Below are 18852 nucleotides of genomic sequence, written 5' to 3'. Positions count from 1 at the left end.
TGCTACTTGTGCTTTGTTTTCGCCTTATTTTCATACTTGTTTTTCTTGGATGAAATTTTTAAGATTTGGAGTTGAAAAAATCTTTAAGTAATCAACATTTCATTCATCCAGCAATTTCTTTAACAAATCAGTCAATTTTATAACAAAAAGAAATATACTAAAATTTCAACATTTCATTCATCCAGCAATTTCTTTAACAAATCAGTCAATTTTATAACAAAAAGAAATATACTAAAATTATTGAAAAAGAACATTCAAAATCTAACAAAAAGAAACATTCAAAGTTATTCAAAAAAAAAAAAAAATCCAGATATGTGAGAAGTTGTTGCTGGAGGTGAGAACAGTGTATTCGACGACGAAGGATGTTTCTTGCATTGTGGCAGTGAAAAATCCAGATATGCGAGTTGTTGTTGCTGGAGGTGAGAACAGTGTATTCGATGACAAAGGATGTTTCTTGCATTGTGGCAGTGAGAAGCTACAGTTGGAGGTGAGAATAGCGTATTCGACAGTGAGGGATATTTCTTGTGTTGCAGCAACGACGTTCTGGCGTTCTAGCGATGAACGGTAATGTTGGACGAGGAACAATGACGGTTACCATTTGGACCTCCGCGAACTTGTGGCTGGAGGTGAAACACCATCGTAGACATGACAACGATGGCGAGAGATGGATGGCGGCTGCAGTAGAGGGAGAGGTTGGATCCTTGAGTGGGCTTCTATTTATTTTGGGTCTGGCTTTGTTTTTGAGCTAGGGTATGAATAGTGTCTTTGTCCGGGTTCGAACTTTTCAAGAGGTCGGACTCTAGTATTTGTAGATTCGCTTGATCTTTGGGACATAGCGCTACGTCGGGTATGCCACCTTTTCGGAATAAGTCAGGTATTTGACGTGCTTTTCAAAAATTCCAAACGTTGCGTCTTTTCATAGTACTGCACACGTTATTTTTACGGTTATCTTGGGAACTGTGCACGTCATAAATGAAGGAGCGTGAAATGCTTTTTTGTCCCTAGTGTGTTATAAATACCAAAAACCATTTTTTCTTTTTTCGTTTCTTCTTCTGAATAATTTCATCTTCATTTCCTCTTCAAGGCTCTTCGTAACCCTCTTTTCTTCTTCCACATTTCTTTATCTTGAATTTCTGTTTGGGAGTTTTTGTTCGTTTGTTGGAAGTTTTAGATCATACGTGATCTTGCTGTTGTTGTGCATTGACTCCGCTTCATATTTTCTCAAGGTTGGTTTCTTTGATCTTTTGAACTTCTCTTTACGTTCTGGATGATGCGCCTTTACTTTGTTTTTTATTTCTTTCGTCAATAATTCTTTTTATGCTTGACAATTCTGTGTTATGAAAATCGATTATGAAAGTTGCTTCTTTCTTTGTTGTTGCTGTGAATCTGAGTGTGAGGTTTTTATTTTGTGTTTTCCCCAAATGATGCCATTTTTCTTACTGAAGGTGATGCCATTTCCATATTTTGGAAATGTAGTCTATTTGTTGTGTGTATGAAGGGTTGTAAGAATTGTGACGTTCTTGGTTGATGACGACCCGACATCTTTTGACTGTGTAAATGCTTATGTTATTATCCTTGTCCTGCCGACTTGTAGTGATGATATTCTTTCATTGTATTGTAGGTATAGCTTTTATGTCTCAGTCAGTTATTCACAACATGTCCTCTAAAGTTCTGTCTAACTTGACCTGGATAGATATATCCGTTCTTACTCCTATTGATAAAGAGTATGCCGAGACTTTTCGTAGGCACCATAGGTTGTGTGAAAGTCGAGAGGATGAGCGTAGGTATGAGATCTCAATTGCCGATCCTGAGAAGAGAGTTTGTTTTTCCTGACTTTGTAACTCGGAACACCATTTCATATATGTGTATGAGTGTTTTTTCACGAAATTAGGGGTTAGCCTTTCTTTTACCGACTTTGAATCCGATGTCCTTAGGGTATGTAAGGTTGCTCCTTCCCAGCTTCATCTCAATTCTTGGGATTTCTTAAAGATTTATCCACTCCTCTGCCGTGAACACGACGTCCCTCCTTCTCTTAAAATTTTCTTTTACCTTTTTGTTCTCACTAAACCTTTTAGTTCCAAGAAACATAGTTGGATCTCCTTCCGAGCTATTCAGGTGAGGAAGATCTTCGCCCTTTTTTTATGATTCTTTTCATTATTTTAAAAATTACTTCTTTAAGATCCGGTCTGTTGAGGGTGTCCGACCTTTCTTTTTGAATGAAAGGGATGAGCCTATTTTTAGCTTGTATTGGGAGGAAAACCCTGTAGTTGTTAAGTACGACTTAGATGACTTGGATGAGGTCGAGGAGAGTGTAGTCGGCTTATTCCAGGAGTACTGGGGCCGAGCTTCTTATCTAGATACCAAGAAATATTTAGAAAATTCGAGCTAAATCCGACCCGAGTTAGGTAGCATTTTTTCCATTTTGTAGATATAATTTTCTTGATTGCTTTGTTAGCTAATGTAGTCCGACTTTGATGTCGTGCAGAAAAGATGGCTCCCAAGTTGGCTGCTATGAAAACTCTTCGTTCTGCTAGAAAGAATGTTATTGCCCGAACTATCCAGTTAAAAGAAATCGGCGAATCAGGCGATATCCCTTCTCCTTCCAAATCGGATTCAGGTGCATTGGCCTCCCTCAATGTTACTCCCAATGCAACTCCTCCTCCACTCACTCCTCCTTCTAACCCTGGTAATCAAGCAATTCCCTCTGCGCCTCCTCCTCCCGAGAACTGGTTTTGAAGGTATAGAGTTCTGTGAGAAACACATCCTTCTACACAGCTTTATTAGTATGAATGATGTTTCCATAAAGAACCATCTTCAAGTACTTGTCCGAGGTGGAATTTGGACGGCTGGAGTAGCTTCTGCTATGTTGAGAGAGTTGGAGAAGACTCCCCTTCGTGCCACTCGGCGCACTCTGGCTGACCTTCAAGCTGAAGTGGCGTCCTTGAGAGAGTCCAAGAAGGAGTTGGAGGGTAAAAAGGAGGCGCTTGATTCCGACCTTGCCAGGGCTTGGGAGAAGGTGAAACAATTTGAGGCTGCCTGTGCCATGGCGGAGGGCTTGAAAAATAAAGATGAAAAAAGCTATACTAGAGTCTTCGAAAAGAAGTTAGACTTAGTGGATGAGGTTGCCAAGTCAAGGGAGAAGTATGTAGATTTGGAGGAAACCATAGCTCAGGGAATGAACGAGTTGGTAAAAAATTTGAAGGCCCTGTTCCAAGTTGTAGCTCCTGAGGTGAACCTCTCCTTAATTAGTCCTGATAATATTGTGGTGAATGAGATGATTGTTCCTGTGTCAGAAGATGAGGAGGACACTCCTATGCCTGACCCGAAGGCTCCTGAAGTCTGAGCTGAGGGAGCTTCTCAGGTGGACGATGAGCCTACTCCTTCTCAGCCAGAAATTCTCTCGACCTCCTCCGGACAACCCAAAGACGTGAACATGACCTCCAGCGAACTCATCCCCCCTTCTTAGTTTTTTAGAGGTAATGACCAAATCAGTACCTGAAATATTCAAACGCTGACATTTTGGTACCTCACTATTGTTATTGACAAAATAGTCCTTAAAAGATTTTAAAATTTGACAAGCGTACCCACGAGTTCACTGGAGCACATTTCCGGCAAGCACAGTGCTGACATGGCCACTGCGTTTTGATGACATGGCAAATACCCTTCCCCACCCTAATTCTTCTCCTTCTCCTTCCCCCTCCCCAACGCACTCCCCCCTTCCCCTTCCTGAATGCATTCTCCCCCCTCCCCAACCCTAATCCTTCCCTCCCCCTCCCTAATCCTAATCCCCCATCTCCAACGCACTTCCCCCTCCTCAATCCAAAATCCCCCTTTCTGAACCCTAATCCCCTTCCTTTACCCCTTTGAATTCTAATCCCCTTCCCAACACAGTGTCTCACACTCTCAACTCTCTCTCCCCTTCGCCTTCACTACTTGTATGTGCTTGCTGCTAGCCCCCGTCCCCTTTCCCATTCTTCCGTGTATCGAAGACGAGGTCTCACTTCTGATACTGCTTCCTCTCTCGCAAGTAGCTCCCTCCCGTGGTTCCCGTCACTCTTTACACTGCCTCCTCCCTTGCCATTCGGAACCGCTTCATTCGCCATCCTGCTTCAGATTCTCTTCTCTCCTTCTCGCGAATTTGCTGGTTTTGTTCTATTTTAAAAAAATTGTTAAAATCATCTTGCATTCACCATTCCTTCTTCTTCCTTCTGCTAAATCGTGTGATTTTCTCCTTGATTAAATTGTTAACAACGTTGAGAATTGCATGAGGAAAAAGTGTTTGATTTTGGAATGTGAAATGCCAAATCACAAAATTATTCAATATATATGGTTTTAATCTGAAATGCTAAATGGAATCTGCAAATCATTTTGAAAGGTTAGCGGAAATTGATGAATTTATTAAAAGGGGTAAGGGAAGGGGATTAGGGTTCAGAAAGGGGGATTTTGGATTGAGGAGGGGGAAAGTGCGTTGGAGATGGGGGATTAGGATTAGGGAGGGGAGGGAAGGATTAGGGTTGGGGAGGGGGGAGAATGCATTCAGAAAGGGGAAGGGGGGGGGGAGTGCGTTGGGGAGGGGGAAGGAGAAGGAGAAGAATTAGGGTGGGGAAGGGTATTTGCCATGTCATCAAAATGCAGTGGCCATGTCAGCACTGTGCTTGCCGGAAATGTGCTCCGGTGAACTCGTGGGTACGCTTGTCAAATTTTAAAATCTTTTAAGGACCATTTTGTCAATAACAATAGTGAGGTACCAAAATGTCAGCGTTTGAATCTTTCGGGTACTAATTTGGTCATTACCTCTAGTTTTTTAATTTCAAAGTATTTGGATGGCCTGGCTTGTGGGTATTTATGAACAATTTGATTTTTGTAATAGTTGTAGTGGGAACGATTTTCCTTTTTATTTTTGTTGTTCTTAAAAATTTTTTCCCCACTTTTTTTGGTTTGGGGCAGTTTGGTATGGATGAATTTTTCTTTTGACATTGCTTGGCGTAGCTGTTTCTTTAGCTTTTTGTGACTAAAAACCTAAGTCACTTGATAACTTTTGATGATGTTAAGTTGCTAAAGATCTCGGTTGAAGTAAGTCGGTCCCTCATTGATCTTTTTCTTTTTTTGTAAGATTAAGATTATGTACTTCCTTTAGTTTTATTCTGACTTTAAGTAGTCGGTTTTAACAAGTTACTTTTGCGATTCGTCTTAGATCCAACTCTCTTTACTTTAAATTTCGAATGAGGTCGGACCACGATCTGCTTATAAAACTTCTTATACTAATTTGTACCTCGTTGCTTTATCTTGCCAACCATTTAGGTTGGGCATTGATTTTCACAATTTTCCGAGCTTAAATTAGTGTGTTTGAATGGAAAATTTTATGAGAAAATGAATTATCATTAATAAGAAAAATATTATTTACATAAGCTTTGTTACTAAGAGTTTTTTATTAATCCTTGGCTCTTGCTATGGTGCCTCATTAAAACCCTCTTCAGAAAAACCCTTCTCGGGAGAAAACCATGAAGTTGGAAAAAAGAGTATACCAGAGATCAAGGTGCACTTTCTAGCTGTAGTAGCGTTTTAAGTTACATGCGTGCCATGACCTTGGAAGCTCGTTCTCCTTCAAGTCGGACACTTTGTAGTAACCCTTTCCTAGGACTTCAATGATCTTATAAGGTCCTTTCTAATTTGTAGCCAGCTTTCCTTCACCTGACTTTTATGTTCCGATGTCGTTTCAGATCAATATGAGGTCGTTCATGCCAAAGCTTCTTTTGACAACCTTCTTGTTGTACCTTAACTCCATTCTTTACTTCAAGGCTTCTTCCTTTATTCAAGATTGTTCTCGGACTTCTGGAAAGAGGTCAAGTTCTTTCTTTTGAGTTTGAATGTTTCCTATCTTCTCGTAGAATCTAACCCTTGGAGATTCTTCATTTACTTCTATAGGTATAATGGCCTTTATGCCGTTAGCAAGTCGAAAAGGAGATTCCCTTGTAATTTAGTGGGGGTTGTCTGATATGCCCACAAGACTTGAGGAAGCTTGTCTGCCCATGCTCCCTTTGCGTCTTGTAGTCGGCGTTTTAACCCGGCCAACACGACTTTATTCACATCTTCTGCTTGTCCATTGGCTTGAAGGTGTTATACCGATGTAAACTGGTGCCTAATCTTGAAGTTTGCCACCAAGCTTTTGAAAGCTGAGTCGGTGAACTGAGTTCCATTATCCATGGTGATGGTGTGTGGAGCTCCAAACCAGGTGACAATGTTCTTGTAGAGGAACCTCCAATTTCTTTAAGATATGGTGGTTACCAAAAGTTCTGCCTCGATCCACTTAGTGAAATAATCAATACTCACTATGAGGTACTTTACCTATCCGGGGACCTGTGGGAATGGCCCGAGAAGGTCTAAGCCCCATTTTGCAAATGGTCACGGTAAAATGATGCTGATGAGCTCGTTGGGGGGTGCCACGTGGAAGTTAGCATACTTTTGGTAGGGCAGACACTTTTTAACGAAATTGGCTACCTCCCTTTGTAAGGTCGGCCAAAAGAAGCCACCTTGGATCACTTTTTTAGCTAGTGACCGTGCTCCTACGTGGTTTCCACACATGCCGCTGTGGACTTCCTCTAAAACTTTATTAGTCTTGGAGGTCGAGATGCATCTTAGTAGAGATGTAGATATTTCTCTTCTATAGAGAACGTTGTGAACCAAGGTGTAGTTTTCTGCTTCTCTTATGAGCCTCCTTGCTTCCCTTTCTTCTTTAGGGATGATATCGAATTTGAGATATTCGATGATGGGAGTCATCCAACCTAAACCAAGATTAGATATAGCCATTGTTTCTGAGCTATATGTCAGATTTTTGTTTTCGAAAATTGAGCTAATTATTCCCATGTTTCTTTTAAGTACTTCTTCATGTTGGGATCTTTAGCCTGATAAGTCTCATTAACTTGAGAGGTTATTACTTGAGAATCACTAAACACAATTAACTTTACTGTCCCGAGTTCTTTGGCTAGCCTCAAGCCACCAAGTAAGGCTTCGTACTCGACTTGATTTTTGGATGCTGGAAACTTGAATTTTAATAAAAGTTTTACCCAAGTTCCTTCTTTGTTCTCCAGAATAACTCCTGCTCCACTTCCAGCTTTATTGGATGATCTGTCTACATATAAATTCCAAGATGCAGGGTGGTGCACGAATCCCTACACTTCGTACAATGGTACCAGCAAGTACATTGGGTCGTCCAAGTAATACCTGAGCGAGTCAGGGTCGATCCCACGAGGATTGTGGTTTGAAGCAAGCTATGGTTATCTTGCAGGTCTTAGTCAGGCGGATAGAAGAGTTGTTGGATTGAGGTTTAATTGCATTAAAAGAAATAAAGAAAAATGTATAAAATACTTTTTAAATTCGAATGTAAACAGTGATAAGGAATTGGTTAAGGTTTGGAGATGCTTCGTCTTTCTAAATTAACTCTGGTATTACTGTCTTCTTCAAGTGTGAATGATTCCTTCAATGGCAGGCTGTATGTGATCAACGCCGTACAGCTGCAGTTGTCAATCTCCTCTAGATCTGAACACCAGGGTTAGTGCGCATCCAGTCTGATTGAGGGTGAAGCTCTTACAGTCCATTCTCCTTAATGATCCTACTCAAAGCACCACAGACGAGGTCGGATCTTCCATATCAGAGAATATTGCATCTTTGGGTTCTAGCCTCTACCACAGAGACCCTATTCTCCCCATAAATTGGCTGAACTGGTGTCTCGAGAAGTCCCTAACGAAGTCGTGGATTAGTCGTCTAAGAGATGTATAATCAAGCTGACGGTTCAATGCTTTCCTGGCTCGTATTCACACGAACCCAAGTAGACACGGGTGGTTGTCAGGCATGCGGTCTTAGTATGAAGAACGGAGCTGATTGTCACTGATAATCTCATTCATCATGTTGAAGAACAAATATACATCTTAGAATTGAATCAAACACGGATTGAAGAGAAACAATATTACTTTTATTAATTCATATAACTCAGCAGGGTTCCTCCCCTCAACCTAGGAGGTTTATAAACTCATACTGAAAGGAAAATACAATGTAAAACTCGAAATATGGTGTTAAGGTTCTAAAAGACGTAAATCTAATCCCTTAAATACTAAACAAATGACTAGTAAGGGTAAAATAGTCTTTTTAGTGCTAAAATCCACTTCTAGGGCCCATTTGGTGAGTGTTTGGGCTGAGCTTTGATGAGATCCATGTGCTTTGAGGTCTCTATGGTGTTGAACGCTGGCTAGGGGGTCCACTTTGGGCGTTTGGACGCTGGTCTCTGCTCCTTGGACGCTGGACGCCTGGAAGGGGGCAGGAGGCTGGCGTTGGACGCCAGTTTTCGGCCTTTTAATCTGAAGCAAAGTATAGACTATTATACATTGCTGAAAATTTCTATAAGTCAGCTTTCCATAGTCGTTGAGAACACTCTATTTGGACTTCTGTAGCTCCAGAAATGCTCTTCCGAGTGCAAAGAGGTCATATCTGGACACCATCTGCAGTGCTTTCTTTGTCTTTGAATCAGACTTTTGCTCTAGCTCCTCAATTTCAGCCAGAAATTACCTAAAATTGTACAAAAACATACAAACTCAAAGTAGAATAAAAAAATGTGAATTTAACACTAAAACCTATAAAAACTTAAAGGAAATTAAACAAAACGTGCTAAAAACTTTATGAAAACAATGCCAAAAAGCGTATAAAATATTCGCTCATCACAGGGCTTCCATGAGCTTCAGTGTATTCGGCCACAAAGTTGGCTAAATATTGGGATTTGATTGCTGCAAGGTTCTGAAAACCAGACCGGACCGGCCGGTTCAACCAGTTTAACCGCGAACCGACGATGCAAACGGTCCGGTCCTCCTCTAAAAACCGCAGTAGGAAGAACCGTTGAAAAACCGGTGAACCAGCCGAAAACCGGCAGGTTGGGCCGGTCCGGTGACCGGCCGGTTCTGCTAAACGATGCCGTTTTTATTGTTTTTTTTAAAAAAAATAAAAAATGTAACCCGACCCGACCCGCTCGTGGAGCACCCCACCCCCCATTCTTCCCCCGACCCCCATTCATTCATGATTCATCTCACTATCTCAGTCTCACAATGAGTGAACCCTAGCCGCCCTCTGAAGTCTGAACCCTAGCCGCCCAGTCGCCCTCCATCGTCGCCGCGGTCTCAGGTTGTCAGCGCCACCGCCGTCGCCTGGTCCTCAGTCCCAGTAGCCCTCCATCGTCGCCTGGTTCCCTACCCAGTAGCCCTCCATCTCCATCGTCTTCATATTCTCAACACCAGTAGCCCTCTCATCGTCTTCATCGTCGCGTGGTCCTCAACACTAGTAGCCCTCCATCGACCCTAGGTGAGTGACTCGTCATCTGCTCATCTTCTTTGTTCTTCGCCTCTGCTCATCTTCTTTAGTATAAGAAACATGAAGAAACATAAAGTTGATACTCTGTGAACTTCCTCTGTGAGCTTAGATTTCTGTTCTTTTTTCTGTGAACTTCGATTTCTGTTTAATTTCTGTGAACTTCCTCTGTGAACTTCCTCTGCTCATCTTCTTCGTTCTTCGTTCCTCTGCTTTAGGTTAAGAACATGGTTAATTTTCATGCTGTTAATTTTCATTGTTAATTTTCATTGTGTTGTGGCTGTTTTTAATTTCATTGTGTTGTGGGTGTTATTAATTTCAGTTATGGAAAATAGTATTAATCAAGAAGCAACTCATGGTGTCAAAAATAATTCAAGGGGTCAAAAATCTTCAGAAATAATCTCACTGATGGTGTTTGCAAGTACCAGGTGAAAACTCTTCAGACTACCCCTACTTTTGTTGAGGAAGTTCAAGAAAATGAAGCTGTGGATCTATAGCCGAAGATGAAGGAAGAGGCTGAACTTGATGTAAATGAGGAACCTATTTTGAATAGTTACTACCAATCCTCAATTCTGTCTCATGATTCATTGGAATCTACTTTGGCCAATTACCTTGCTAACAGATTAAGCAGTGCAAGCCTTCCAAGTAACACACTCTTTGATCTTTTTGTTGGGATCTTGAAATCTGACCAAGAAATCATGGATTCTGTGAAGGATGATCTCAAAACAGTTAAGGAAAGAGACCCTGCTTGCATAAGCCATGTGCATTGCTTCTTGAACTTCAAAGGCTTCTTAGCATGCCAATCTCATAGAGTTGCTCAAAAGCTATGGCTTCAAAGAGGAAAAGTCTTGGCAGTTATGATCCAGAACTGAGTTTCCGAGGTTTTCGCGGTTGGTATTCATCCCGGTGCTAAGATTGGAAGCGGGATTCTGCTTGATCATGTAACTGGATTTGTGGTTGGTGAAACTGTAGTGATTGGTAATAATGTGTCAATTTTTCATAGTGTGACTTTGGGTGGAACTGGTAAAGCTTCTGGTGATAGGTATCCAAAGATTGGTGATGCGGTTTTGATTGGTGCAGGGACTTGTATTTTGGGGAACATTAAGGTTGGTGAATGTGCTAAGATTGGTGCTGGTTCTGTGGTGATTACGGATGTTCCTCCTAGGACTACTGTTGTTAGTGATTTTGTTATGCTGCTATTTTGAATTAATTTAGGGGGTGATTATTTGTTATGCTACTGTTTTGAATTAATTTAGGAGTGATTAATGATTATTTCTAATTGTATTGTTGCTGTTTGCACCATTGCTCTTTTTACTATTTAACTTTATATTTTGATAAGATCATATGGATTTGGTTGACATTTTATATGTTTTAAATTTGGAAGATATTTAACATTTATATTAGACTATAATTATATTTTATGATGTTTATATATAATTTATTTATTTATTATTTTATTCTGAAACGGTTTTTTTGGTTGAACTACCGGTTGAACCGGTTGGACCAATAAACCAATAAACCAGTAGCTAGAGCGGTTTGATGACCGGTCCGGTTTTCCGAACCTTGGATTGCTGTCTGAGTTTCATATCTTAAATCGAACTCGGATAGCTCTATTGCCCATTGTAACATCCGACCTTCAATATCTATTTTTTGTAAGATGTGCTTCATAGGCTGATTAGTTCGAACCTTTATGGTATGAGCTTGAAAATAAGGTCAGAGCCTTTTGGAAGTGATAACAAGGGAATATGCAAACTTTTGTATCTTTTGATAGTTTAGCTTTGCCCTTGTAGAGCATTGCTGACAAAATAGATTGGTTACTATCTGTTCTCATCTTCTCGGACTAAAACTGAGGCTATAGCTCTATTTGCAATTGCTAAGTATAATACGAGCTGTTCTCTTAGAACACGTTGGGTGAGGATTGGTGGTTGACTCGGGAAATTTTTGAAGTCTTGAAAGGCTTGTTCACATTCTTGAGTCCATTCAAATCGGCTCCCTGTTCCGAGGGTTACCTGAAACTAAAGGTCGATCTCGGATGAGATCTGTTATGGTGACCGGAGCTGTCGTGTCCGACTTGTTGGATCTGGTGGTGCTGCTGATCCCTGATCGCCGGAGGGTGGTGGTACCTGCAAGAGACTCCGATGCTTAAGTTAGCATGGGATTTGAGCAGGTATTTTGTGTAGAATCAGAGTATGAATTATACTGGGTGCTCCAATGTATTTATAGTAGTGTGTAGTGGCCTCCCTTGGAGATAAGTTAGTTATCTTATCTTATCTTTTTTGGGGGTGGGTCCCCTTATCTTTAGCCAGCCGCCTTCAAGCGGGTTGTGATCTTCTGCTTTGGGCATAGTTAGGCCCTTATAGCAATTTGGCCGAGCTCTTTTGGGAAGAGATCGGTTGCGACCAACCTTTATAAGAGATTGGTCATCTCTGTCTTCATTCAGGTCGGCTCGCTTAGCTCGACCCATGGTATGAACAGTGCCCCTGCTCGAGTTCGATCTTTCCCTTGAGGTCGTGTCTTTAGACTTCGGCCCCTTTTAAGGAAGTCGTGCTCGAGCATTGAACTTTGGTTAGCCTTTGGTGTAACTTCTGGCGGGCTTGCTTTTGCTTGAATGCGAAACGTTTTTCTCTTTCTTTTTTAATTGTATCGCGCGTTGTGCTTTTTAGGGAACGTGCGATGGCTTTAAAGGCCCATTTACTTCTTGTCGTTTCCTCTTTTCTCTCGTCGTCCTTCATTTTGAAATTAAGTAAGGAAGCTTTTATTCTTACTTTCGGTTTTTTCTCCCATTTTCTTCTTTGCTCCTTTTTTGTTGACTTCTTATGTTTCCACGCTCCTCAAGCCTCCTTCCTATTCGAAAAGTGCTTTGTTGGTGCGTGTTTGCTGTCGCTTTCATCCGAGCCATTGTCGTTCTTTGCTTCTTCTTCTCTGCAGGTTGGTGTTTTTTTTCCTCTTTTATGCTTTGATAGTCGCTTTTACTGTTTACATGCTTGCAAAGTTTTGATTTTTATTGAGTTTGCCTTGAGAAACTTTGATTCTTTCTGTGAAAGATTGCATCCTTGTGCCTGATCGTCACTGTGATGTGCGCCTTTTTGTATCTCTGGTAGTTTTTGCTTCCTTAGGGCTTTTTGGTTTATCACTGTTCCTGTCTCTTTTCATCCTTACATGACCTCTTCTTATACAGAGTTTTTGTTTGAATTGTTGATAGGGAAAGGTTGTAGTTTTAGTGATGAACAAGTGGTAAAAAAAAAGGTTGTAGTTTTGATGATTTTTGTTGATGATGATGGCTTTCTTGCTGCTTGTATGGAGTGGTGTTACCAGGAAATGATTGATCTCTTTTTCTATTGAGAAGTGTTAGGGCATAGACTGTCGACTTTTCCTTTTTTCCTTATTGTTGCCTCCAAAGGGTGCCCCTGGACTTTTAGTGTGAGTCCTGGGGTCTCCCTTTTACTTCCGAATCTGATACTTGCTGTTTACTTTTATTTGTCCGAGTTGTTTCCTTATTTGCCCGAGTTATTTGGTAGTAATCCAATTTTTCTTTTTTCTTGCTGTAGGAATAATTGGCCTATGTCTTCCCACAAAAATATTGTTGAGATGTCTACTAAGATTCCTGACGGCATGTTGATGAGTCCATATTTGATGGTATATTTTGACTTAATCTAGATGGATTCTAGCATATGAACTCACACTTAAGCACCAAAATAGCATACTTTTGTGTTTTGTCCCTAATTTGATCCTAAATATGAAAACATGCAATTTTGTGCTTTAATAGAGCAATTTAATCTCACTTTTATGTCATTCGATGCCGTGATATAGTTTGTGAGTGATTTCAGGTCTTGGTGGCAAGAATGGATGGGCAAAAGTGGAAGAAAGCATGTATAAGTGAGAAAACATGAAGAAAACAAGGAAAAGCACACACAGCGAAGTGTGCGTGCGCACAAGCAAGAATTTCTGTGCATACGCACAGGTCAATTTTCAGTCGCGTGTGCGGACGCACACGTCTGTGCGTCCGCACAGGTCCCTGCACGTGATTTCATTAAAGAAACACATGCTGCGTGAATTTGGAGGCCCTTGGCTCATTTTTGGGAGGCTGAAATGCTGAAATGAAGTGCTATATAAGGGAGGAATCAACACATATGAAGGCATTAGGACTTAGATTTTATTTTTCATAGTTTCATATAGTAGGAGTAGGAGTAGGAGTAGAGTAGAATTAGCTCTCTTAGTAGGGTTTATGAATTTTTCATGTAGCATTTTAATAGCAAGCTTAACTTTGGATTTCTGATCATCTTTAATTGTAAGTACTCTTTAATTCCTCTTTAATTACATTGTCTTTACTTTCAATGTCCTTTGGTTCAAGCACTTTGTTTATAATTGCAATTTTGAGTCCTTGAAGTTTTGATTGATGAATTTAATGTTTCATGCTTTCTTTATGCTTGTTTGCTTGTTTATGTTTGGTTTTGTTGATAGTTGGTTATAGTTTATTATTTTACTTTGCAATTTCCCATGTTTTACTTTTATGCACACAAGGTGTTTGTGAAAATGCCAACTTTAGAATTTGAGTAGATTTTCCCACCTTGGCTTGTGGTTTGAGTTCCTAGGATACTAGAGTCATAATGTCCGACATTTAGTGATAATTATTGGGTAGTTATTAGTTGACTCTTGTTTTCATTGACGCTAGCTTTTTATCAACTAGTTTGGTAAGTTAGCTAGGACTTATGGATTAAGGTCAATTATGCTTGCTTGACTTACTCCTCGATGGTTGAGGTTGACTAGGCGAGATTGACTCATCATAATTACCATAGTTGTGGTTATGGCGATGATAGGATTCCTTGGATCCTCATTCCCAAGTCAAGGTCCTTTTATTGCATTTCTAGCATTTTCACTAGTTTCGACCTTACTTTCTCTTTACTTGCATCAATTCCAATTTTGATCATCTCTTAGTTCTTTTATTGCTTAGTTCTTTTAATCTTTCATCTCTTGCTTGAACCCCTTTTTTTCCTCACAACCGAAAGAGAAACACTTACAATTGTGTCCTAAGGAGAACGACCCGAGGTTGAATTACTCTCGGTTATATTTTGTATTGAATTTATTATTTGATTTGAGCATTACTTGTTGGCTAGGAACTATACTTACAATGCCAATCTTATTTTGAGATTAAATTCCTAGTCGACGGAAATGTTTACTATCACATGTCTGACTAGCTAGACTCCATAGTTTTAATGTGTGTTACTGTGGCTGACCCTGAGTATTGTGTGCGACTTAGGAGGTTTCATAAAATTTGTAGTCATAGGGATGAGGAGAAGAATTATGAGTTGGTGTCGCCTGACCCTGAGGAGAGGATTAGTTTTCCTCCCTTGACTCAGGGGGAACGGCCCTTCTTTTATGCTTATGACTACTTTTTTAGTCAATTGAATATCACCATCCCTTTTACCGCTTTCGAGACTGACCTGTTGTGATCTTGCAATGTAGCCCCTTCCCAGCTCCATCCGAACTCATGGGGTTTCATTAAAATTTTTCAATTGTTGTGCCAAGAATTGGGAGTCCAACCTACCCAAACTCTTTTCCTATATCTTTTTGTTTTGACAAAGCCTGGGGTAGCTAAGAAGAAAGCCTCTTGAATTTCTTTCCGAGCTTCTCAAGGGAAGAAAGTGTTTTCCATGTATGATGAGTCTTTTCGCGACTTCAAGAACTACTGCTTCAAAGTCCAAGCTGTTGAGGGAGCTCAGCCCTTCTTTTTAGATGAAAATAATGAACCCACCTTTCCTTTATCGTGGCAAAAGAATCCAGTAGTAACTAAGTACTCTTGGGAGAGCCTAAGCGAGTTAGAACAAGCCTTTGTGGGTGTGTTAGAGGAGAACTAGGGGGAGCCTCCTCACCTGGATACAAAGAGATTTTTGGGAGATCCTTCCCTTTTTCGAGCTGAACTGGGTAGTGACCGGCTTCTTTTTAGCTTTTTATTTTCTTTGTTTATTTGCCGATTTATCCCTTTCTTACTTGGTTTTACTGGCTTCTTTTTCAGAAATGGTGAAGTCTTCAGATTCCATGAAGGCCTTTCATAGGGCAAAGAAGGCGACAGCTGCAGAGAATCTGTCCACAAAAACTCTTGCTGAAGGGTCTTCCCAACTGCCTCCAAAGAAGCCGAACTCGGGTGCTTCTGGGCCGAGGAAGGTCATTCCGAACCCTCAGGTCCGGATGGTTCCTTCTGACCCGGTTCAACCATCTTCCGGTGCTACCTCTTCTCCTACTGCTGGTCCTCCTTCGAAAAAGCAAAAGACTGTTGGTCCTTATAACCTGGATGCCCAGGATTTTGACGCTGTGGGGTTTGTTGATGAACAGATTGCTCCTTATGGACAACTTCCAATGGATGACGTATCCATCCTTCGTCACTTGGATTTCATCACCAGCAATAGTGTTCGGATGGCCTATATGGGTGCGACTTTATCGCAAATTATTAGAGAGTCTCCCATTCGTGCCACTAAGGCTTTTATGGAAGATGCCAAGTCTGAATTTGACAGAATCAAAGGTTTGAAGGATGAGCTTGATGCTAAGGTAATTAAGCTGGAGTTGGATCTGGAGAAGGAAAAGTACCAAGCTACCAGGGCTGAGGCAGCTGCAAACTTGACTGAGGAAACGACGAAGAAACATAAGGAGAGCTACACCCGCACATATGGCGAGCTGCTGGAGATCAGGGAAAGGCTTCAATCTGTGCATGCTAATTATGCCGAGCTTCAGGGTCACATGGTGGGTTGTGTGACTGATGCCTATGAGAATTTGAAGGCCCAAGTCCGGGTTCTTGCCCCTGAGCTCGACCTGACTCTTTTTAGCCTGGATAATGTGGTAGAGGACGGCAAGATAGTGCCTGCCCCTGATGATGAAGATGAGGGTCCTCCTCCTGCGCCACCAGCCAAAGCTTCAGCCTCTTCAACTTCTTCAGCCGAGGTGGCTCCCCCTGGGTCCGATCCTCATGTGGAGATACTGAATGGCCCAGACGGGGTTGTCAATGTCGTCCCTCTTGCAACCAGACCTCCCTCTCCTAAGGATGCTACTATTGGGGAGAATTTGAACCCCTTATGATCTCTGTGTATTTGTATAGTCTGGCTTGTGGACTTTTGAACTTTAGTTTTTTGTAATCTTTTTATATGGTTGACTTTGGTGACATTTGGTTGCTTCTTAGCAATTTCATTTTGAACAGAAAACACTTTAGACTCTGAGGCTGCCTTTTTGGATGGCCCTTTGAGTCTTTAATGCTTGATTATGTTTTTACTGATATGTTCATCATCACTTTGCAACTCTTGTGGATGTTTATAGAGGTGTGGTATTTTTCCTGTCCGACCTCTTTTGCAGTGTGGGTTTTTGGCCTTTTTGGATCATGCCTTGCTTTCTATTTGGGCGAGGTAATCCTTCGGTGTCCGGGCTGACTTGTCCGATGACTTTTTAGTGTTCTTATAGAACCTTTTTAGTCATCGGCTTCCTTGTAGCCTTGTTCCTTTGTTTGAGGAGAGCTGTTCCCCTTTTGAGCCTTAAGTTGTTTCTCAACCTTCTGGCTTGTTCTTTGAGATTGTGCTTTGCGCCTTTTTTTTTTTGCTGACGTTGACCTGTAGGACTTCGTTATCCGGGTTTTTTAGTCGTATTCCAACAAATTTTTAGGTAGTGTTCCGATTAGGAACCTTTTCTTTATAGTTTGTTTGGATGACTTTTTAGCGTCGTCTTCGACTTGTGCTTTTGCTTTTTAGGTAGTGTCATTTTTTGCAAGACTTGTGCCTTTATAGCGAAGCAGCTCAGACATTTTGGAGGTGTCTTTGTCCCTTTTTAGTGATCCTTTCTTTGGTCCAACTTCTCTGTCGGGCCTTCTTAAATTATTTTTAGTAATTCATTTTTAGTCAGACCTCGTCAAGTCGCTTTTTATGGGTTACTTTTTATAACTTCTTGCATTAATCTGCTTCTATCGCTTTCACCTTGCCAACTTCTTTGTAATCGAACGATGAATTTGGTTTTCACCTTGCCGACCTCTTCGTAATCGGACGATGAATTTGATTTTCACCTTGCCGACCTCTTCGTAATCGGACAATGAATTTGGTTTTCACCTTGCCGACCTCTTCGTAATCGGACGATGAATTTTTGTGTTTTATGAGCTTAGATTAATGCGTCTTGGTAGGAAACTTTTTAGGGAATCTGAAAACTTTATTCAAATGATAATAAAAGATAGAAATATGAACAAGAGTGTATACATATGAGTGCTTACCCTTCAAGATCTCGGCCTGGCGCCTCATTAAAAAACCTTTTCAGGAAAAGGAGTGCACCTTGACCCAAGATATTTTATTATTTTCTAACTATAATACCTTCTTAGATTACAGACCTGGGTAGCTCTCGCCCCTCGAGGTCGGACACCTTGTACCTCTGTTACTCGGTATGGTCCTTTCCAGTTAGCTGCTAGCTTCCTTTCTCCTGACCGACCTGCTCTGATATCATTTCGGATTAAGATGAGATCATTGGTGGTAAAGCTTTGCTGGACTACCTTTCGATTATATCTCAGAGTCATTCGACGCTTTAGGGCTTCCTCTTTAATCCGAACTCTTTCTCGGATTTCTGGAAGTAGGTCGAGCTCTTCTCTTTGAGCCTGGGAGTTGGTATCTTCATTATAGAGGATCATTCTGGGAGATCCTTCTTCTATCTCTACGGGGATCATTGCCTCCATTCCGTAAGCAAGTCGGAATAGCGATTCCCCAGTAGTTGAGTGTGGTATTGTCTGATATGCCCATAGGACTTATGGGAGCTCTTCAGCCCAAGCTCCCTTAGCATCCTGTAACCTCCATTTCAACCCGGCCAGTATGACCTTGTTGGCGGCTTTCGTTTGTCCATTGGCTTGTGGGTGCTCTACAGAGGTGAACTGGTGCTTGATTTTTAGATCAGCTATCAGATTTTTAAAGCTTGTGTCAGTGAATTGAGTACCATTATCTGTGGTGATGGAGCATGGGACCCCAAACCTTGTGATAATGTTTATGTATAGAAATTTATGACTTCTTTGGGCTGTGGCATTAGATAATGGCTCTGCTTCAATCCACTTTGTAAAGTAGTCTATACCTACAATGAGGATCTTGACTTGTCCGGACCCTTGTGGGAAGGGTCCAAGGAGGTCGAGCCCCCACTTTGCGAATGGCCAGGGTGAAGTAACGCAGATGAGTTCCTCAGGTGGAGCTATGTGGAAGTTGGCATGCTTCTGGCATGGTGGGCATGTCTTAACAAACTCTGTTGCTTCCCTTTGCAAGGTCGGCCAGTAAAAACCAACTCGAAGTACCTTTTTGGCAAGGGCTTGTGCCCCAAGGTGATTGCCGCACATGCTACTGTGGACTTCTTCGAGAACTTCCTTTGTAGAGGAGGTTGGGACGCATTTTAGGAGAGGTGTAGAGATTCCTCTCTTATATAGGACGTCTTGTATTATGGTGTAGTACTGAGCTTCTCGTACTAGCCTCTTTGCCTCCTTTTTGTCTGCTGGGAGTGTTTCTGACTTGA

The 18852-nt window shown here is 41.3% G+C and overlaps 1 pseudogene; it reads left to right on the top strand.

Moving 5' to 3' along the window:
* Positions 1 to 9575: 9575 nt before the first annotated feature.
* Positions 9576 to 10553, top strand: LOC112746914 (serine acetyltransferase 3, mitochondrial-like; annotated as a pseudogene).
* Positions 10554 to 18852: the final 8299 nt, after the last annotated feature.

Source organism: Arachis hypogaea, chromosome 15 (assembly GCF_003086295.3).
Source record: "Arachis hypogaea cultivar Tifrunner chromosome 15, arahy.Tifrunner.gnm2.J5K5, whole genome shotgun sequence".
Taxonomy (NCBI): Eukaryota; Viridiplantae; Streptophyta; class Magnoliopsida; order Fabales; family Fabaceae; genus Arachis; species Arachis hypogaea.
Note: the sequence above shows the minus strand (reverse complement) of the source record. Positions and strands in the feature narration are given on the sequence as shown.